The 23796-nt window shown below is 34.0% G+C and overlaps 1 protein-coding gene and 1 pseudogene across 2 annotated transcripts in view; both read left to right on the plus strand.

Moving 5' to 3' along the window:
- Positions 1-23796, plus strand: part of LOC143233447 (peptidylglycine alpha-hydroxylating monooxygenase-like) — a 51904-nt gene that overhangs the window by 21805 nt on the left and 6303 nt on the right. Inside the window, exon 6 of the mRNA XM_076469697.1 lies at positions 23112-23291. The gene's annotated coding sequence lies outside the window, so the exon portion shown is untranslated. The remainder of the gene's footprint in view (positions 1-23111; positions 23292-23796) is intronic.
- LOC143230020 (peptidylglycine alpha-hydroxylating monooxygenase-like) lies at positions 339-20586 on the plus strand (annotated as a pseudogene). The gene is made up of 8 exons (XR_013016186.1): positions 339-1145; positions 6555-6611; positions 7229-7456; positions 11813-11899; positions 12419-12476; positions 12965-13029; positions 15779-15859; positions 19713-20586. The product of XR_013016186.1 is annotated as a peptidylglycine alpha-hydroxylating monooxygenase-like (transcript).

Here is a 23796-nt window from a genome sequence, read left to right on the forward strand (position 1 = left end):
TTAAAAGTTGAGTAAGGATAGTTTATAGAATTCTGTTGTCAAGTGTTCTACATGTAGTTAGTTGCTAAGCGAATTATATTGTTGAACGTATTAAGTGAAATATTATTTTCGGGTGTAATATTCAGATTGTTGTCGAGTTGTAGACAAAATATGTAAGTATCAAATACATATTGCTGATTGGCGTTATGTACAAGTTTGTTTTAAAGTTTTTTTGTTTTGTTTTTTCGTGTCTTAATTTTAATTTCGCATGAAACTTCAAGAGGGCTCTTTGCTATTTAACAGTTTGTGGAATGACAGATAATTATCACTCCCACTGTCAGCTCTTGGGCAGTGGGTAGTAATTGGATGACTAGCTGCCTTCCCTCAAGTCTTACACTGCTAAATTAGGGACGGCTAGCACAGATAGCCCTCGAGTAGCTTTGTGCGAAATTCCAAAACAAACACTTCTGCAAAAGTGTACACAATGTAATATGATAAGTAAAATGAGAGAATTTTATATAGAAAAGAAAGGAAGTTTGATAACAGAGGAACAGGAAAAGAAGAAACACATCTTCGCAGAACTGAGGTCAAGACTCAATCACATAATGCTATTTAGAAGCATAATTTTACTATAATATTTGTATATGTAAATTATCTTGAACGTTACATTAACCGAGATTTCTGAGCGCTCACTGGTCAGTGTTTAATTTTTATTAACCGGTAAACTTTCTTTCAGGAACCTTGTTACGTCACAAACAAGTTGTTCGTGAGCCCGGGTTGTTTAAGCTTGCGCTGTTCTGTTTTATCACAGAAACAGTCTGTTATTACGTGTGTAATTTGTTTTTTAACTGTTCACTTCGGACAGGAGGTACACTTTGGGTCAAACACGTAGAACTCGAGGTGTGTGGCAACCTAGCAACATACTTAGAAACGTAACACTCTTTAAAAAATCGATATAATTTCATCCCACGTTTCAGCAGCGATTTCTTATATCATATCGACGAAGTGTAGGACCAGTAGTTAAAATGGCTTCCTCATCACGACTGAGGAATCTCTATTCAGTCACAATATTTTGGATTTTGTGGTTAAGCCTAAAGTGTATGTTACATCCCGTTTCCTCTGAAATAAAGCTTCCGTTACTAATGCCTGATGTTCAGCCTAAAGTGGTAAGTATTCTGTTTAAGTACGTAACTTGAAGTTTTGTACATATACTATCATATGGTAGGAAAGTATTTTGTTAAGATGAAGTCTGTCACATTACGAATTTAGTCAGTATCTAGTATATGATTCCAAGTTCTGTTGCTATATTCCAGTATCTGTTTTTTAGTTGTTTTACCCGTACAAAAACACGTCATTTGAATATCTTTAAATCTTTTACAAGTAAGACATAATACAAAGCTGTAATATGGTACATTCAGCATATTATATAATCATTTACTGTAATCATGTTTATAAAGAACTTTTTAAATTTTATTAAAGGAAGAAAGCATGAATGTAACAAATGTAGCATCTGTTTTGTTCTTAAGTTTTGTATTTAAAAACATATTTGCTTTTCTTGGTCTTAACAGAATGACTAAAATCTAAGACATAAGAATGGATGGTGAAAATATTATTCTTTCTGAAAACCTATTTGAACCAATCAGTAATTAGAATTAATATTTCATCTAAATAAGCTACATACACAAACCTTAAAATTAACAAAATATATATTGATTTATTTGTTGGATATCATTACAGTTAGCCACGTTTTTGGTCATAATTCTAATATATTCTATACAACGTGTATTATCAGGTATAAATAATGGCAGAACGTAAACAGAGAAAATTTGTTTTGAATTTCGGGCAAAGCTACACAAGAGCTATCTGCACTACTCGTCCTTCATTTAGCAGTGTAAGACTAGAGGGAAGGCACCCACCACCAAATCTTGGGTTACTCTTTTACCAACAAATAGTGAATTGACCGCACATTATAAACCCCTACGACTAAAAGGGTGAGCATATTTGGTGTGACGGGGATTGGAACCCGCGATCCTCAGATTACGAGTCGAGTGCCTTAAACACCTGGCCATGCCATGCCTTAACAGCGAGAAGATCCTATTATACAAATATATCTTGTAGAGAGAAAGACAAAAATGTTTGCCGACGAAAGCAAGCTAATGAAAGATGGATATAATATTTGTAGGTGTGGTATAAATAATAAAAATGGAAGTAATTATTTAGAAAATAATTCGTTTCTCAATTCTTCAAATTATTTGAATATTTTCTTTCTTTTGAACATTAACATTTTCCCGACCATTTCTGTTTTGAACCAGTAGAAACATGAGTGGTGATGGCTCCACCAATATTTTCTAAAAGGGGCACAGATACATTTTGCTTCCCTCAATATTAAAATATAAAGAGTTTTAGAGAGTAAAAGGCCAGTTGAGTGGCACTTCTGAAGTTACAAGAAAACTTGTGAAGGGATGGCAACATGCTTGTGTCCACAACAGGAATTCGAACTACAGATTTTAGCGTTGTAAACCCAACGAACGATATATTTACCTTATTGTATTTTGATGAGAAAATAGGACGGAATTCACTTGAACATTGTTTAGACTCAGTGGTTCCTAACCTTTTTCATTGTCTTACTCCCTGAGACTCTCCAGGGTATTACCGTGACCCCTATAATAATTTTTGTAATGGTGAACTTTGCGTGAAGGTAGAATAAAATAAAAGTATATAAAGATCCTAATTTATTGAAAATGTTACAAATAAATGACCTTGAGAAATGCTACAAGTGCTAAACAAATGCAAAATCCATGGAATTACTGAACATCATTCAAAACCTACTCATTCACTTAGTGTGAGGGTTGATATAATATATATATATATATGAGAAAATATACTAAATACGATGGGAACTTTAAATTTTAAGTTCGATGTATCAATATTATATAGTTAAAAAAATTAGGCAATTCAAAACGTTGTAATATATGAAAATTTTCACTCAAAATTAGACAGATGTTTGCGCAACAAGCATCTCGACGTGGTTCAACTACTGCACTTCAGCGTCTTTCTCATTCGTGGGCAGTTACAGGCACTTGTCATAAAAACTATAAACTGCTCCGTGATTTCCCTAATCATTACCAAACCTTCTGTGACCCCAAAAAACTTTAAACGACCCCCAGGTTAAGAACCACTGGTTTAGAGAGTGAAAATGAAGATCGAGCTCTTTTAAGTGGGTTGCACACCATCAGTAAGCTCATTGCACTTGGAAGTTTGTTTTTTTTTCAGCAGTAAGCTCACTGCACTTGCACCAGCAGTTTTTTTTTGTGCACCAGCAGTAAGCTACACTGTACTTAAAGTTTGTTTTTTGGTGTGCACCAGCAGTAAGCTCACTGTACTTAGAAGTTTGTTTTTTTGGTGTGCACCAGCAGTAAGCTCACTGTACTTAGAAGTTTGTTTTTTTGGTGTGCACCAGCAGTAAGCTCACTGTACTTAGAAGTTTGTTTTTTTGGTGTGCACCAGCAGTAAGCTCACTGCACTTGGAAGTTTGTTTTTTTTGTGTGCACCAGCAGTAAGCTCACTGTACTTGGAAGTTTGTTTTTTTGGTGTTTTCTTAATTTCACGCAAAGCTACACGAAGGCTATCTGTGCTAGCTGTCCATAATTTTAGCAGAGTAAGACGAGAGGGAAAGCAGCTAGTCATCACCACCTACCGCCAACTCTTGGGCAGCTCTTTTACCAACGAATAGTGGTATTGACCATCACTATACAACACCCCAGGGCTGAAAGGACGATCATGTTTGGTGTGACGAGGATTCGAACCCGCGACCCTCGGATTACGAGTCGAAGTGACCAGATAATTTTGTATATGTGTCGTTGTTCTTTGTGTGTTGATATTTACTGCACTCATTGTCACATGTTGAAATATGCTAGTGACGATTTAAGGTTTACGAAACTGTTTTGTCGTAAGTCCGGAAATAATTTATTAAATTTAAAATATGTAAATTTCTAATACACACACACACACACACACACACACTAAAGATACCTTATACGTTTATATAATAAATTGTAATTTTAATGAAGCTGTTTCTTCAGTCTAGGTACCGGCATGTCCAAGTGGTTAGGACACTTGACTGATAATCTGAGGGCCATGGGTTTGAATCGCTGTCAAACATGCGTGCCCATTCAGTCTTGGGGAGTAAAACGTGATGGTTATTCCTATGATTCATTGATAAAAGAGTGGCCTAATAGTTGGCGGTGGGTGGTGATGACCAGCTGCTAAATTTGGGAGGGTTAAAACAGATAACCCTTGCGTAGCTTTGTGCAAAATAAAAACAAACGTCAGTCTACTAACAAGAGCAGTAATAATGGAAAAGAAACCTCTTTACGTGTGTGAATTTCGAAACCTGTTGCTGACGTACGGTGTCCTTGGTAACACAGCACGAATATCAAACTAAATTACTCCCATTTCCCGTCCTTCACGAAAATAGACTCAGCGACACTTGAAGGGTAGTAAAGAAACATGTTTAATAAATATTTCGGAAAAAAATTATCCAATGCTCAGTTCTGCGGAATCTTCGCTGGCTTCAAGATAAGCTGGGGGCGAAGAGAGGCATTTAATGCTGAAATTCTGGATTCGATGCCTTCTGTGCTTCCAGCGCCACTAGGACAAGTGCAGTCTCTTCACAATGAAATGTGTTTTAATAATGGCTCCAACACGTGGGTGTTGGATGAAACATCAATCAAGGTATATATTGAAGAAATGTTTTGAAGTGTTAATAAATATAGAAGAAACTAATTCTAGACTGACCAGAGAATGTTTGTACAGGGAAGGGTTGTGACTAATTTTATATTCATATAGTCTAACAAGTTTGTTTGTTTTGAATTTCATGCAAAACTACGCGAGGGCTATCTGTGCTAGCCAACCCTAATTTAGCAGTGTAAGCTAAATGTAATGTGTAGCTTTGTGCTTAACAACAGATAATTAAACTTTTATTAATATAGTAATGTCCCTCAGGGTCATTGTTTTGGACTTGTTTTTCTCTTTGTTTTTAATATAATAGTAATGATATTGACAGGGGCATCGTTAGTAAGTTAATTAAGTTCTTAGGTGTCAATATATGTATTGAAGATGTTGATGCACTATAGAATGACTTGAATCAGGTTGCAGGTTGGTCAAATATCTGGTTGTTGATCTAAATTATTGTAAGTGCAATTTAATGTGTTTGAACAATCATGGCTGGAACCATCTGTTTGATATAGAGGGGAGCCAATCGGATGATGCAGCTGAACAAAAGGATATTGGATACAATTATCTTAAGAAACACATTTTGGGTGTGCTTATGGAGTTATTCATTACATGTCCAAAGAGGCCATTATCTCTATGTAAATCCTCACTTGGTTTTAATCTCCCTGTATAAGAGAGGAAGGCGTTCAGAGGTGGGTTACTACAACGATTCTGGGAATAGAAGAATCGTGGCATTAGGATAGGTTAAGATATTCTAAGTTGTTTTATCTTAAGATAAAAAGGGTTAGAAAGATTTGTATTGAGGTGTACAAGATTATGTTAGAGACCAGCAAGATATAAGTCTTTGATTTATTTGTCTTCACTTTTGAAGTTAAGTGGAGAGGACACAAGTTCGTGACTTGAAAAAGACTAGACTCCAGTTAGGACTGGTTTTGTTGCTAATCGGATGATTGGCTTATGGTCTGAGTTACCTGGAGGACAAAATTTACAAAGGAGAAAAGTTCAAAAGTTTCCTTTTGTTATGGGTGCGTGGGCCGTGAAAGACCAAATGGTCACTTGATGTCCGGATAAAAACATTTATCAAACCGATTGGGGAACTGATCAGTTTTGTTTCTAATCATGGCAATCCTATTTATAACAAAATAGCAATGTAATTATTGCTTTCTTTGGCAGTTGAATAAAATTTTATTATTATTAATAATAAATAAATAAATTATCATTTATCTTTTGTTTTGGTTTGTTTTTAATTTCACAGAAAGCTACACGAGGGCTATCTGCACTAGCCATCTCTTAATTTTGCAATGTAAGACTAGAGGGAAGGCAGCTAGTCATCACCACTCACTGCCAACTCGTGCTACTCTTTTACCAACGAATAGTGGGATTGACTGTGACATTATAATGCCTCCATGGCTGAAAGGGCAAGCATGTTTGGTGCAGCAGGGATTCGTGCCCCTGACCCTTGGATTACTGAATCGAGTGCCTTAATCTCCTGGTCGTGCGGGCCATTATCATTTGAAGTGATTGCTCTTTTCAGACTCAAAGTATAGAGAAAAGAAAACCATTCACCTCAATTTTATTTTGGTGGTGAGTTAGAATATACAGGTTGATTTTGTCACAGGTTGATTTTAAAATTACTCAACTAACATTACAGAGGATTTGGTTGGATTCATCTTTACTTGCTCATTATATTTCAATGTAATATATGCAATGCCATGCATATTGCTGTGCCCACCAATGATATTAAAACCTTTTAACATTACATTTAGACATTGAAAAGTGTACATATTTACATGGCTCTTAGTTTTAATGTAATGTATATATTTATTTACCTTTACATTTAGAAAGACTCCTATCTTTGTACAGCATTTTAATGCCCAGAAGTTTCAGCACCTACATAGGTAAGTTTATTTTAACTATGTTAAAAAAAAAAAGAAGAAAGAAAAACACAACTACTGGTTGTTAAGCAGTAATCCTGAATGCTTATACATCTAAAGTTTTGGGTTCAATCCCTGCATTGAATGTCGTAATGATGAGCTGTTGTGCAGCTGTTCTCTTTAATAAAAAAAATGTTACTAACATAATTCCGAATACCTGATGATAATAGTGATATAAATTACCCATTTTATTTTAAATGATACATAAAACATTGTAATATATTTTTATCAGTAAATGAGCTGTAGCAAACACTAAAGAAAAACTGTAATACTAATAAGATTTAATCATGACATATCGGAATTTTGTTGGAGTATTACTAGTGCACTTAGTTGCACTATTCCATTATTATGTTAATGTTAACTGTATTCAATGAGGGGGAAATACTTCAAAGCAGTGTCATATAACATTGAAATATTCAGAAAAATTAAATAACAATAATACATGTGTGATATGTGTAAACATTTTTATTCATAATTCAGTAATACCAAGAGTAGGTAATATCGTAATAACAAAGCATCATGTTAACAAAATTAATAATTGTTTGTCTTCCGATATACGCTCAATTTCTTAACCATTTCAGTGTAGTTCGAACCCAATGCCACCATGCACACTGCTCATCATATCCTACTATTTGGATGCTCCGTTGTGGGATATCGAGAACGAGACACTACTCGTGCTGTTTGGGACTGTGGTGAGATGGGTGGAGTTAGGCGTGGATCCCAATATCACCGTGCTCCTGTATGTTTTGAAGGTTCTCGCATTATTTACACATTGGCAAGAGATGCTCCAAAACTAACGTTACCAGAAGGTGAGAAGTCGATTTTGGTACATTCTGTATTTATGATAAGGTTGTAGGGACCAGCTAACGATTGTTCTCATGGTTAGTAACTTGTACAATCGAACACTTCAATCCTAGAATAATTTTCTGTTTTTTATATTTCCAGATGACAATTAGTAATTTATATCTACAATTATACATCTAAATCTCATCCATTGAGCCTTGAATCTGCTAACACTGTGATTTTTTGAAGTGGATGATATAAACTAGTTAGTAATTAGTATCCAGCAAGAACAGTTTTAAAAAAAAAAGTAGCTAATTAATAATTAGATTCTAATTTTGATGTTTCTTTGCTAGAAAGAACTTGTCATAACATATAGAAATTTCATGAAAATGAAAGCTTTTGTAGAAGAAAGAAGTAATGATATGAGATTTCCAGAATTAAACTTCATATTTCAGCTAATGAGCTAAATCACAGGAGTTGCTGCAGCTATTCCTCAGTGATCAAATTAGTAAGTTAGTCGGTGGAATATTTGTTGTGCCAGCTGTCGATCGATTAGCAAGGAAATTCTGCAAGTGAGATTATTTATGAGTTAAGAGTACATCAGTTTCGTAAAGTGTGAGAGAACGTTATTTATGAAGTTACGCACACCAGTGAACGTAGTTTACGTCAAGCGTTATTGATTAAATAAATTAATTCTCTAGTGTTATGTGGACTAAACGTTGCACAATTTTTATCAAATAATCCAAAAGAATTAATCAAATGATAGGATGTTGATTATATCACTGGTGCCAGAAGTTGAATTAATTTGGTGAAGATAAACTAGAAGTTTGAGTAAATTTCAAGATGACAACAAGAACAAGAAGCAAGATCATAACTGTTGAAAGAAAACCAAATAGAGAGAAACAGAATTTGAAAAAGGAAACAAATTAAAACAAGATTGTTTTGTTTCTGAATTTTGTGCAAAGCTTCACGAGGACTATCTGCACTAGTCATCCCAAGTTAAGCAGTGTAAGACAAGAGGGAAGGCAGCTAGTCATCACAATCCACCACCAACTCTAGGGCTACACGAGGACTATCTGCACTAGTCATCCCTAGTTTAGCAGTGTAAAACTAGAAGGAAGGCAGCTAGTCATCACAACCCACCACCAACTCTAGGGCTACATGAGGGCTATCTGCACTAGTCATCCCTAGTTTAGCAGTGTAAGACTAGTCATCACAACCCACCACCAACTCTAGGGCTACATGAGGGCTATCTGCACTAGTCATCCCGAGTTTAGCAGTGTAAAACTAGAAGGAAGGCAGTTAGTCATCACAACCCATCACCAACTCTAGGGCTACATGAGGGCTATCTGCACTAGTCATCCCTAGTTTAGCAGTGTAAGACTAGAAGGAAGGCAGCTAGTCATCACATCCCACCACCAACTCTAGGGCTAACTAGAAGGAAGGCTAGGCTCTAGTCATCCCTAGTTTAGAAGTGTAAGACAAGAGGGAAGGGAGCTAGTCATCACAACCCACCACCAACTCTAGGGCTACATGAGGGCTATCTGCACTAGTCATCCCTAGTTTAGCAGTGTGAGACTAGAAGGAAGGGACTAGCTAATCATCACCACCAACCAACTCTAGGGCTACTCTTTTACCAAAGAGTAATGGGATTGATCGTCACATTATAACCTTCTTTTAAAACAAGATCAAGAAGAAATAAAATACACAAATAAAAGAATACCAGGAAGATATTTATTGAAATTTAAAAGAAGTTCAGGAGGTGAGAGATGGAAATTTCAGAGAAGAATTAAAAGGCAAAGAAATAATTTGTAAATATGAGCAAAAAATAAATCTTATTGAATACTCGATCAATGAAGGTGTTGGAGATGTATAGTGGGATTATAAGGAGATTAAAGAAATACTAAAAGGATGTAAAGACAGAATTAAAAAAGTAGAAAAGTAAATGAACAAAGTCAAAAGTAAAGTACAAACCATCTATAATGTGTAGAAAAATTATAAGAAGATCACTGAGGTAGAAATGAACATTAATGACAGAATGAAACATGTGGAAAATGAGTTGATAAATGCAAAAATCAAACTAGCCACACCTCTTTTTTTCTTTTGTTTTTACATCTCCATAAGAATTCCAACATAAAACACTATATACTATCTCGTATAGAATAGAAACTCCTACTTTTTGTACTCCTGTTTCTGCTATTGCTGTATAATCTTTGGCTAAAGAACCTTCTTGGAATACAACTGCCGTGACAATATTAAAATAAGTTCCACAATTTATTCGGTCATTTTTACAACATCATTCACTTGAACACCAATGAATTATAATGTAAAAATACCATGGGAGGCAGATTAAACTTAGACCATAATAATGTAGAGTCAACAGGTAAAATGGTGAACAATAAGTTATTATTTTTGCCAACTCTTTGAAAGGACCAGATTTAGCAACATTAAACAACCTTCCACCTGAAAGTCACAACAACTATCAAGTACTGGTAACTGCCTTATCCAACAGGTGCCTGAGGGAAGTATTCAAAAGCAAAGATCAGAATAGAGAGGAGAGAACAGATCCCAGGTGAACTTGTGGAAAGGCTTTCTTAGTTATCTTAACCAGGTGCTTTACATGAAATGGTGGATCCACTCGCACATGACTGATTAATATATGCAGTAAGAGGTAAGGATATGCAAGTTAGTGTAAAGCAAAGCAGGTGTTTATTGTTAAAAGAAGATTTTCAGTTGGTGGTGGAACTTAATCAATTAAAGATCTCATTTAAAAGTACAATGTCATCAGATCATGTAGTATTGAAATATAACTTTTTTTACAATAGTCTAGAAAATCTGAAAGGACTAATTAGACAATTAGTTACATATAAGAGAGGAAATAAACCAGAGCAGGTGTCACTCGAATGGACATACTGTAAAGAACTGCAGGCAAAAGCTTCTAATAGTTGATATCAATAAAATATAATTATTATAAATGATGGTAACATGGCCATTACAGCTGAGGCTGTGAAGAATTGGTAGCTGTTAATACTTAAAGAAGAAAATACCCTAAGGATGAATCTTTGATCTTAACAAGATAAAAAAAACAACATAAAAAAGCTGATAACATATTGAAAAACAGGAAGTAGCTGGAATTGTGGGGCAGAGTTCAGCTGAGAACACTGCATCTGCTCCATATGATGTAAGAAATTCATTATTTAACAAAACCACTCTATAAGTCCAATGGTTTATTGATGGGAAGCCTTGCAATATGTTGTTTAACACTGGTTTTACAGCTGCACTTATTCAAGTAGTCACAAATGCCAAGAAGTAAAAAGTTGAAACTTACCTTCACTGCAGAATATTTTTCTACACTGCATGATATGTGGATAATTTACTTTGCAAATGAGTGCATACTTGGAGCTGACTTCTTGTAGAGACATGGATTGAAGGCTAAGCTAATTTCAAATGGCTTTGTAGACTATGACCAGGAAATCCCTGTGCATTACATGGCAATTACTATGCCAGAGATTGAAATTTTGGTAACAATGAGAGAGGCAGTTGTTGTACCATGAAGAAGTGAAATGTTCGTACCAGTATTTTCATAAATACATTTACATCTGTTGACTAATCAATAGAGTACAGTAGAACCAAACACTTCAGCATGTCCCAGAGGATTATTGGCTGAAAGATCTCTCACTGATCTGTAGAAAAGATGTCACCATTATTGTAATAAACACAACAAATCATGAAATTCAAGTCAACTCTGGAGAAGACAGAGTAAGATGTGAGGATGTACTGGAAGTATTCTGTATCAAAGAACATCAGAAGTAGTTACTTTTGAGGGAAGCTGCAGAAGTCTAATCTGATGAAGAGGAACCCATTTTCAGAAGATAAAGTATGGAAACATTGTGAATGGAAGAAATATGTATTATGTTTTGACAAGTTTGTGTCATGATCAGGAAGCTGATGATGCCTGAAGCTTCTCCATATATTGTATATTTATAACAAAGTTTATTTCACTTCCCATTCAAGCTGTTTCCATACTTTATTTTGATGGAGTGTAACCTCTCTGAACTGCCTGGAATGTCTTATCTTAATGACAGAACCTCACGTGGGAAGACATTTGAAAATGCTTACAGGGAGACTAAGGAAATTTCTGGATTGGTCAAATAAAGGAAATCTCAGGCTAAATTCCAAGAAGTGTGAATTGTCCCTTCAATATTTGAGTTTAATGGAACATACAATCATCATACAGACCAATTTGAGATTGAATATGTTCAGGTTTGTGAGCACATTGAAGAAAGAAAATATATTTGTTTATTTGTGATGCATACGACATGTTTTAGCCAATCTTGACCATCCAGCATTGCTTCTTCTATGTCTGTTGTACGCGTTTTCAGGTGTTGGCTTCGAAGTGGGAGGAAGAGACTCAGGAATTAATTACTTATTATTGCAGGTACATTATGCCAATGTGGACAAGTTTATTGGTAAGTGTATTTTGTTTGTATTTAACAATTATTATAAAACTATTTATGCTGAATTTGCAGTAAATGTATTTACTGATTAGCTGAGACCGGTTGATACAAGACACATGTTGAATGACAAAAAAGTAAACTTCAAACCATTATAGCAACAGCTATGCAAACTGAGAAACACGTTAAGTTATTTTGTTTGATGAACTAATTGTAAACTAGACTGTGACGGAAGCAAAATTCCAATAGAAAAGTTTACACACAAAAATGCTTTTCTGTATTGGTTGGTGTCATGAAATATAACCAGTGTATAGACGTATAGGCTGTTACGTGTAACATATTAATTTGACACAATAATGTTAAACAGTAAACAACTTTAATGTACACGTTACACTCCATATTTGATTATTTCTGAAGCTTTATTACTCCTTATGAAAAAGAGAAGTAAACTGAGCAAGCATGCTCTTTTGAAACTGTTTTCTTATTGGCTAATTTTCCTGCTGAATCTACAAACCTTCTGCTCTTTTTCTCCAGCTGGTGAAACTGACAACTCTGGAATTATCTTAACAGTGGTTCCTGGGATTTCTAGCAGGTAAACTAAACATTTTTTTTAACACACATACACATGTCTATGAGTGTATCGTACTAATATTCACTGGTTACAGCATTTAACTTTTAAGCAGAAATGAGCCACATGGTTAAATGTAATCCAATGTAAAATGTAATTTAACTGTAACACACAACCAAACTGAAACTGATCATTTGTTTTTTTATTGGCTTTTTAAAAGAATGATTACAAATACTTGTGTTTATTTCATCCATTGCTTCAAACATCATGGTTTTTATCTGATGTCTACAAACACAATTTATTGATTTAACAGAAAATTTTAAATGTTTTTATCAGCAACATAAATATTTTTATGTAAATATAAATGTATTTATAAATACATATGATATTATTTTTGATGGTTGTTTCATCATTATTATTGCAATACAAATACAAGCTCATAAATATTGAGTGAAGTTCCAGTTATTATACAGGATGAAATGTAACATAAATTATTATATCACATTTAACAGACTGACCAAAAGGACTGGAGTGCTGCTACTGGGAACTGATGGGAGAATTCCAGCTCATAAAGAGGGTAAGTACAAAAATAATATTCAAACACTGAACCTTGACAAAGTGTTTTAGAACTCAGGGTCATAATTTGCATAGAAAATGATACAATAACTACATGGCAGTGCATTTTGTAATACCATATCTTTTGGTCTATATTTTAATCTTAAAAGAGCTTGAATTTTATTAGATTTATTTCCAATATTTATTCATTTGTAACAGTTTTACCCAAAACAGATGATCACCTGGTGAAGTAATTCTTGATGACAAGAAACCTACTTGAAATAAAAATGTATCTCAGAATGACTGGTATGGGTATTAACATTTTTATTGATAAGGAGAGAACAACATTTCGACCTTCCTAGGTCATCTTCAGGTTTCTTAACCAGCCATTCTGAGATACAAAAATGTCACCTGTTCCATTTAGAACTTGTGATGTAGTCTAAGTTTCTTTAGTTATTAAATTCACAGGATAATTATAAAGGTGATTACACTATGTAATAAAATTTTACTTTTTTTATTGTTTGTGGGCATAAAGTGTTATTTCCCAATTGCTTATGCCTAAAGTAAATGGAAAAGACCTATTTTTCTCTTTAAACTTTACTTTTGTGACCTGGGTAATGAAATTTTCAAATTTACCCATTTTCTGGAACATTCCAGGTAGATTCAGTGCTGAGTAGCTGATAGAGAATTTTCTTGAACTTTCTAGAATGTTGAAGAAGCCTCAAAGCTGTGCTGCTCCATAACGGGAATAAGGATCCGTTTCTTCCCCTGGTTCATTCGGTGCACCTCAAAGAGGAATATAAGAGCATCAAGACCTTGGTAGAAGTCTTGAAGTATGATGAGTATGGCTGGGAGGTTATCGGAGACTTCAAAATGGTGGCATTCCTGGTGGGGCTCCAAGGGGGCTTTACCAAGTTTCCCTGTTATCTATGCCTTTAAGAAAACAGGAACACAGCAGTGCACTACAACAGGAAGCACTGGCCACAATAGACAGAGTTCTCTGTGGGGAGGCACAATGTCAAGTCTGACCCACTAGTGGATTTCCAGAAGGTGTTGTTCCCACCATTGCACATAAAATTGGGTTTTATGAAACAATTTGTCACAGCTCTTGATAAGGAGCCTGCAGCCTTCAAATACCTTCAAGACTTCTTCCTTCCTAAGCTGTCAGAAGCAAAGGTCAAAGCCGGTTTCTTCAATGGACCACAAATAAAAAATATCCTGGAGTACACGGAATTCCCCAAAAGCTCAATATGAAGTAAAAAAAGCATGGGGCAGCTTTGTTGCAGTGGTTCAGGGCTTCTTGGGCAATCACAAGGCCAAAAATTATGTGGAACTGGTTGAGGAAGAACTATGGCGAAATGGGCTGCAGGATGTACCTGGAAGTCTGTATCCTTGATGCTCATCTTGGTGAATTCAAGGAGAACATGGGAACATACTCAGAGGAGCAAGACAAAAGCTTCCACTAAGATATACTGGACTTTGAACGCTGCTAACAAATCTCAAAAATCTACTCACTTCTAAACATTTTTGTATAACTTTAGTGTAAATACATGTAAATCTTAATTCATATGTCATTTTATTCAGACCTTATGTAAATGAAAATTTGCCCGTTTTTACACAGAAAATAAGTTAATTTCTAAATTTCATTATCCAGGTCACAAAAGTAAAGTTTGAAAGGAATAATGGTCATTTTTTGTACTTTTACAACATAAGCAATTAAGAAATAACACATACTATCCAGGAACAAAATTTTTATTACATAATGTGATTATATCTTTAAAAACTCGTAATCTAGGGAAAGCTAAATTTTATCAGAGGAACCATGAGAACTGAATGTCTTATCTGTGTAAGTTTGAACAGGATACATTATCTTAGCACTATTCTGCAGATTGACATGTATTTTATGTACATAATTGAACTGGTATTGTTAAAAATAGAGAGACAGAAGAAAAAATGAAATCAGAACTGGTCTGGGAGAAAAGTGATTTTACTATACAGTATTATATGCCTTTAAAACAAAACCATGTAAGACATCCATACTTTCTTCAGTAATACCTCTGATCTTAATGCAACAGGTCTAATGATTAAGGTGCCTCGGTTTTGATTCCCCGTCACTAAACATGCTCACCCTTTTAGCCATGGGACATTATAATGGGATGATAAATCCCACTATGTTTTGGTAAAAGAGTTAACGATGGATGGTATTGACTATTACTGCTAAATTATGGATGGCTAGGACAAGTGTCCCTCATGTAAGTTTGCACAAAATTCAAACTTAATGTATCTCTGTTCTAGTTTTGCTTCTTTAATACAACTAGTTTTAAGATACAATGATCTTAAATATGAAGGTTTCCTAATAAACTACTTTCTAATACAGTTGTGTTGATTGTACAGGATAGTTGTGTGTTCCTTTAAAGTGATATGTTTATTGGTCATTGAAATCAATCTGACAGTTGAGGTTTAGCATATCTTTTATAAATCTCATGTTTTCAAAGCTCCCATTGAAATTGTTTTCATATTGTTAAGTAAAACACCCAGCATTTAAGAAGGATAATTTATGTTGCATGTAATTTATTTTAATAATTTTGGGAATATAACCACAGAACATCAATCTTCATATTCTTAAAGAAATGGCTAATTGAATTTTCAACTTAAAATATAAAATTAATGCTTGAATATGTTAACATTCTAAAATATACCAAGAAGATTTTCTTATATTCTCTTTGATATACTTGGATATTGAAATTAATCTTTCTAATGGATGCATTTAGAGCACATGGAAACAGAATGTATTATCCAGGACCAAATAGAAATTCATCCTTTCGCTTTTCGGACACACACTCACCAGTTGGGTAAGTATTTGGGAACATACTTGTATTAAACTTGAAGCTAGGTAACATCACACACACACACACACACACACACACATATATATATATATATATATATATATGTTCATATTTAGTTTCCAGCTGCTGTGTAATTTGCATTATGGTATACAAATAGGACAGCAGTGCCCTCTATTAGGCATCATATATAAATACTTCAGTATTTCAACTCACATGTCCTTTCTCACTTAAAGTGAGTACTTCCTATTGGACTTACTTTATTAATCTGCTTAAATTTGTTGTTTGCTCGGTTCTCCTATATATCTATTTGGTAATATCTATTTGGTATCTAAAAATTGGAATAGGAATAACATTTCTTGTCTGCGTTTTTGATTGGGGAAGTAAGAGTAAATACAAAAAACCTGAGGCTGTACTGTCCTCATATGCTGTAATATTATCCAAGAATGATAAAACTTTTATCTACAGAACAACTAGAGGTCTGACAGAAATTTATTGTAGAGCGAGTCTGAATTTTCTAACTTTGATTGACGTTTAAGACGCTGAACACAATGAAACAATATTTGACTCTCAAAAACAAAAAAATGTTTGTATGGACTAAAGAAAGTTCCTTTGTTGAAAAGATCTCCCCCTCTTTATTGTGAAAATAATAGACTGAGAAAAGCATGCATGGCATTATATACAGGAAACAATATTGCTAGTCTGCCAATACCTCTTGTGCTACCCACGTGATTTTTTTATCACTTTCACTGCGAGATAAGGGAGATTTTTTTGTTGTTATTTTTGCGTGACAGGTCACCTGACCTTTCAATGGAAAACACTTCAAATTATCTTTATATTGTATATAAATATTTAAAGAAATATGTCTCACAAGAAGACAGCAGTGATACATCAGGTGAATGACCAAGAACTGTAGGTAACTAGGTCAAAAGAAAGTTAAAACTACATACACCAGAATAAATGAAAACGTTGAAAAATTTCTATTTTAAAACAAATGATAACCCTGCATACCACAAGAGAAAATTAAACACACACACACAGTTAAATATGAATACAAGTAAAATGGAAAGATGTTTGTTTGTTTTTGAATTTCGTGCAAAGCTCCACAAGCGCTATCTGCGCTAGCCGTTCATAATTTAGCAGTGTAAGACTACGCAGCTAGGGACCCACCTCCAACTCTTGGGCTACTCTTTTTACCAACGAATAGTGGGATTGCCCATCACTTTATAATGCCCCCACGGCTGAAAGGGCGAGCATATTTGGTGTGAATGAAATCAAACACACGACCATCAGATTACAAATCGAATGCCGTAACCACCGAGCCATGAACCTTAGTAAGGCCATACATTTACGGGATGGTGATCCATAAGGGTATAGTTAGTAACTGTTAGTAACTTTACCCAGTTTTATAATTTTCCTATTTTGTAAATGCTGATGACGAGCAGTCTTCAGTTCTTACATCTAAAAATTAAATATACCTACTGTACAAAGTCTAACAGGAAACAATGTTTTTTAAAATAAGTCTTACTATTGTTAAACTTTTCTATTTTACTACTGTTACGTTTTCACAGTCTTAATTGCTTTTAGGCAAAACTAATAAACAGTTTATGTAATGATATAAATATAGTTATTAACATATGTATCATACCTGTTTTTATAACCTTCTTGTACACACATGTGCATTAATACTATCCATGATCAAAATTATGAACATAATATTTTTAGATGCAGTCAACTACAAAACTGTTTCAAAAAGATGTCATAAAATAACTAGTTTCCAGAGAAATCAACAGTTACTAAATTATTTAATGTAGAAATACCACAGAATGTTTTTATTTTTTCAAAAAATATAAAATTTTGCTTATTATGGAACCACTTTCATACACTTCTGAGATTGCGTATCACATTTCTGTACAAATGTTTTCCTTACTTGCATAGAAACTACCTCTAGTAACACAAAATAAAAACACTTGCATTTCTTAAGAAGTAACTGTTGTAAAAAAAAACAGAAACACTCGTTTTCATAGAAACTAACTGTGGTAACAGTAAATGAGAAAAATAAACACTTTCCCTCTTGTAAACTAAGTTTAGTAACACAAACTAAGATATTGTCTTCTTAGAAACTAACTGTAGTAATATGAAACAAAATCACTTGTTCATTATAGAAAATAACTTGTAACACAGAACAAAAATAGGAAAAATAACTTTCCTTCTTAGCACACTTGTGATATGAAATTATTTATATAGAACTGAGTTTTAAAGATTTTAGTGCAAATTGTTCAGTTGTTTTGAATTGAACACAAAGCTACACAATGGGCTATCTTTGATCTGCCCACTACGGGTATCGAAACCCGGCTTTTCGCGAGGTATGTTTGCAGGCATACCACTTAGCCACTGGGTGGACAAATTGTTTGGAAAGTAATCTAACCACCACATTATTTAAATTGTAGAACCAGCCTCTTGAAAATAAGGTTTTTATCTCTGGGACAACAATACTTCTTTATCCTTGGTCTCAACTATGAATGGTGATTTTGATTTTAACATAAAATATTCTTGATGCTGAGGTATCCACGTAGTATTTCATAAAGTTTCAAAATGACTTGCACAAGTTTGACTCAACCAATCAGAAGAAAGTGAGAATAGTTATGAGGTTGTAAACAGGAACAAACAAAAACGTAGCTGTTTATTATTAGAATAATAACAAAAGATAATGCAGGTAAAAACATATATGGAATTACTCTCAAAGCAAGTAATTATGTGGGGTATTTTTAACAGTGGGATACCGTCGTGTAGAAATTTGTTCTTTTTCTGGTTATTTATATGACAAGCTACACTTTGTCCAACAGTGTAATATATATGTATGTAACTTTCTTAAATCATGATTGTTTAACTATTTAGTGTTTGAAACTTGTAATAGTTTGTTTGTAACTTCTCCTTCCAAGTAAGAACTTTCACAGAAAGTGTTGTGCAGAAACCGGTCATTTAATGTTGAAACAGAATAAGATGAACGTGAAAATGTAATAAATGATTAAAATTACGGAGTTTTAGACGTGAGCAAATGTCTCAGCTTCTAAATATGGGAAAAGAACAGCTAGTTACGTATTTATCAATTTATTATTTAGCTTACAATAGAGAGAAAAAAAGTGATAAGCTGAAATCATTTGATAAAATATCCATGACTATAGACTTGTTATACAACATTATTTACACTATTTTATTATACATTTGTTTCGTCTGATGAGATATAAATATATTTGTCTGAGTATCCAAGAAGTGAAATAATTTTAACTGTATTTTGATACACTTGAATGTCATTGTGTTAAAAGTTTTTGAAACTGTTATTTCGTGATTTCCAAATTTGAAGAGCAATTTTGTTCTTTGAAAATGTTTTCGTGTTTTATATCTATTAAAGTTTTTTTTTCAATTATATAAAAACAAACTGTTCTTTCAAAGTTTATGATCACTGAAAGTGAGGGTTTTTATAAGATTAATTTTTGTTGTTGTTTTGTGTCCCTGATGTTTTAGTATGAGATAGAAACTCATTCCTCTGACACTTTTATCAATTTGATAAACGTTTTTCTCCAGACAGTCTATGTAATTTGTAGTTTTAGGTTTTTAATTTTTATAAATAATAATAATTATGATTCATCTGAAAGTGAAGGTTCTCACGTCAAGTTTGTAAGATAATAACTTTTCAATGTTCTGTGATCTTATAAAATGCATTCTACTCAATATATTCGTGTTCACTGTTCAGTGATAATGTTTGTGAAAAATCACTTTTGTAACAATCAAAAGTTCTTTTTGATTAGATATTTTAAACAACCCATCCCTCATGTATACATTAATGATATATTTTCAGGTATTGGTAGTTCACACGATAAACTTGGGACAACCTGTTAAAGAAACAGAATAACAACTGATCAAAAAATCACATAATGCTTGCACTTTGTGACACATGTTGAAACTAATTACTATATATATATATATTTTTATTGAGATACACTTGTTTTTTCAAACATTGAAATTTTAGGATGTGATTTGTAGTATGGCATGGATGCTGCGTCTGGTTATCGCAGAAAAGTATATAAATGCCTTAAGTATATTAGCTAAAACTAAAAATACATTGTTACTTCCAATTAACATAGGAGATATATCAAGTATGGTTATTCCAGTAACTTAATGGATTCTATTACTTAGAGTGTTTTTATCAAAGTCCTTGTCTGCCAAATCTATCTCTCTCTGAGAACTTGTACCATGTGTGTTATTTGTGTAAAGAAAATACAACTGGACTCACAATAAAAATATATATCAAAGGTTCATGAAGTAATTTAATTTCTCAAATATTTGAGTGTTTCAAGTTTTATTAGAATGTGGATTGTAGAGCAGAAACTACACTAAAATAATAGTTTTACATTGTTTTTTACAGCCCGGTTCTTGACAAAAATGTAATTTTGTGAACATTTTGTCTTGTAAAGACTAGAAATTAAAATCATGAGTAAAAATTAATAATGCATTATAATAGAGCATATTTTAACTTGAATAATTTTTTTATCTTTTCGAGATTTTAAAACAGTTTTTGTAAATGGTCAAAGTGTTAGAAAACAGTCACATTGGAAAAGTGAAAACATGTAGTAATTATCTATTTCCATTGAATTTGTCTCACATGAAATAAAAGTTATGTAGTCATATGTTTTCTCTCATTAAAATGGCAAAAAATAATACTGAATTAATTATTTATTCAAGTTTCTAGTTTTCAATTAATCGTAATAAATGCCAATAGCAAAATGTTCTCCATTTCTTTATAATATAAAATTTTCATGGTTATCACTATAAACATCGTCTCAGTGATGGTTGTCACTAGAAACACAGTCTCACTGATGGTTATCACTAGAAACACAGTCTCACTGATGGTTGTCACTAGAAACACAGTCTCACTGATGGTTGTCACTAGAAACACAGTCTCACTGATGGTTGTCACTAGAAACACAGTCTCACTGATGGTTGTGACTAGAAACACAGTCTCACTGATGGTTATCACTAGAAACACAGTCTCACTGATGGTTGTCACTAGAAACACAGTCTCACTGATGGTTATCACTAGAAACACAGTCTCACTGATGGTTGTCACTAGAAACACAGTCTCACTGATGGTTGTCACTAGAAACACAGTCTCACTGATGTTTACCACTGGAAACACAGTCTCACTGATGGTTGTCACTAGAAACACAGTCTCACTGATGGTTGTCACTAGAAACACAGTCTCACTGATGTTTACCACTGGAAATACACTCTTACTGATGGTTGTCACTGGAAACACAGTATGACTAACGGTTGTCACTGGAAACACAGTATGACTGTCGGTTGTCACTAGAAACACAGTCTCACTGATGGTTGTCACTAGAAACACAGTCTCACTGACGGTTGTCACTAGAAACACAGTCTCACTGACGGTTGTCACTAGAAACACAGTCTCACTGATGGTTGTCACTAGAAACACAGTCTCACTGATGGTTGTCACTAGAAACACAGTCTCACTGATGGTTTTCACTAGAAACACAGTCTCACTGATGGTTATCATTAGAAACACAGTGACTGATTATCACTAGAAACACAGTCTCACTGATGGTTTTCACTAGAAACACAGTCTCACTGATGGTTATCACTAGAAACACAGTCTCACTGATGGTTGTCACTAGAAACACAGTTTCACTGATTATTGTCACTAGAAACACAGGATCACTGATTGTTATCACTTGAAACACAGTCTCACTGATGGTTGTCACTAGAAACACAGTTTCACTGATTGTTGTCACTAGAAACACAGTTTCACTGATGGTTGTCACTAGAAACACAGTCTCACTGATGGTTGTCACTAGAAACACAGGATCACTGATTGTTATCACTAGAAACACAGTCTCACTGATGGTTGTCACTAGAAACACAGTCTCACTGATGGTTATCACTAGAAACACAGTCTTACTGATGGTTGTCACTAGAAACACAGTTTCACTGATGGTTGTCACTAGAAACACAGTCTCACTGATGATTATCACTAGAAACACAGTCTCACTGATGGTTATCACTAGAAACACAGTCTCACTGATGATTGTCACTAGAAACACAGTTTCACTGATGGTTATCACTAGAAACACAGTCTCACTGATGGTTGTCACTAGAAACACAGTCTCACTGATTGTTATCACTTGAAACACAGTCTTACTGATGGTTGTCACTAGAAACACAGTCACTGATTATTGTCACTAGAAACACAGGATCACTGATTGTTATCACTTGAAACACAGTCTTACTGACGGTTGTCACTAGAAACACAGGATCACTGATTGTTATCACTTGAAACACAGTCTTACTGACGGTTGTCACTAGAAACACAGGATCACTGATTGTTATCACTTGAAACACAGTCTTACTGATGGTTGTCACTATAAACACAGTTTCACTGATTATTGTCACAAGAAACACAGGATCACTGATTGTTATCACTTGAAACACAGTCTTACTGACGGTTGTCACTAGAAACACAGGATCACTGATTGTTATCACTTGAAACACAGTCTTACTGATGGTTGTCACTATAAACACAGTTTCACTGATTATTGTCACAAGAAACACAGGATCACTGATTGTTATCACTTGAAACACAGTCTTACTGATGGTTGTCACTAGAAACACAGTTTCACTGATGGTTGTCACTATAAACACAGTCTTACTAATGGTTGTCAATAGAAACACAGGATTACTGATGGTTGTCACTATAAACACAGTTTCACTGATGGTTGTCACAAGAAACACAGGTAGTTATGCCAACTGTCTTTTGAAAGCCAGATCTGGATAAGCGGCTAAATCTTAAAGAAAATGAAACAAAATGAAGCATGACGTCATAGCTGAAACTGGCCCAAATGTGAAACTTTGTGATGCAATTAGATGCAGTATCAGTTGTTACAATTTCAATGTCTTTTCATATGAAGTATAATTATATTCGTAACAATTTGTAATTGTTAGGTTAGGCTAGATATTTTGTAGTTTAATGAGATAAGCTTGGTACCAATGAGCTATGTGACATCATATACATGTGTGATGTCATGTTTTATTTCGTTCAAGAGAGTTAGATGCAGATATAGTAATTATGTTAACCCTAATAGAGGACACATTTTAAGTTGTTTAAATATTAATGAGGGAGTCTTCAAAATTACTTGTTGTATTTGTAACTGCATATGCTAATTTTTTATTTTTTTGTCAGCAGCTGCACATCACTGGATAGAATGTACTCTATTGAAGGTGAGGAAGTGAAAGATGGCATAGAAAATGTTTTGCATGCTTTTCACTGGGCAGTCAGTGTTGTAGGCCTCTATGTTACACAAGGTGATATCATCTGGGAAGTGTACAGGAGTTTGATGATACCTTTCTTGGTACTCGACAAGTAAGTGTATAAACTTTGTACACAAAAGATCTAGTATTATAAAGAGTTTATTACAGCCATTATTGCTTGCTTAAATGCTATAAAGCTCTCCAGGATGGTAAGAAAAACAAGGTCACGTTGGGTTAACGTTGCCATAAGTTCTTGCCAGTTGAGATGTGTAATAATGAATTATGAATTCTACACACAACTTTGCAGTATATGTTGACTTCTGGCAGTGTTAATTTCCGAGTTGTAAATATGTTCTCATCACAGTTTTATGTATGTATAATTTCAGTTGTATCATTCTTTAGTTTCTTTCATGTTTGAAATTATTCATTCTAATTTTTGTTTTTAGGTAAGTTTTATAGTTATGCAATGAACCCGTGTGTGTGTATAGTCTTTATTTCCAATAAAAAATGAAAAGTAATTTATTATGTAACATTAAGAATTATTTAAACTAGTATTCAAACATTCCAACATCTCTAAACTATAGTTGTATCTATAGAGTTGTCAAATGATAACTTTT

Source organism: Tachypleus tridentatus, chromosome 1 (genome assembly GCF_004210375.1).
Source record: "Tachypleus tridentatus isolate NWPU-2018 chromosome 1, ASM421037v1, whole genome shotgun sequence".
NCBI classification, from domain to species: Eukaryota; Metazoa; Arthropoda; class Merostomata; order Xiphosura; family Limulidae; genus Tachypleus; species Tachypleus tridentatus.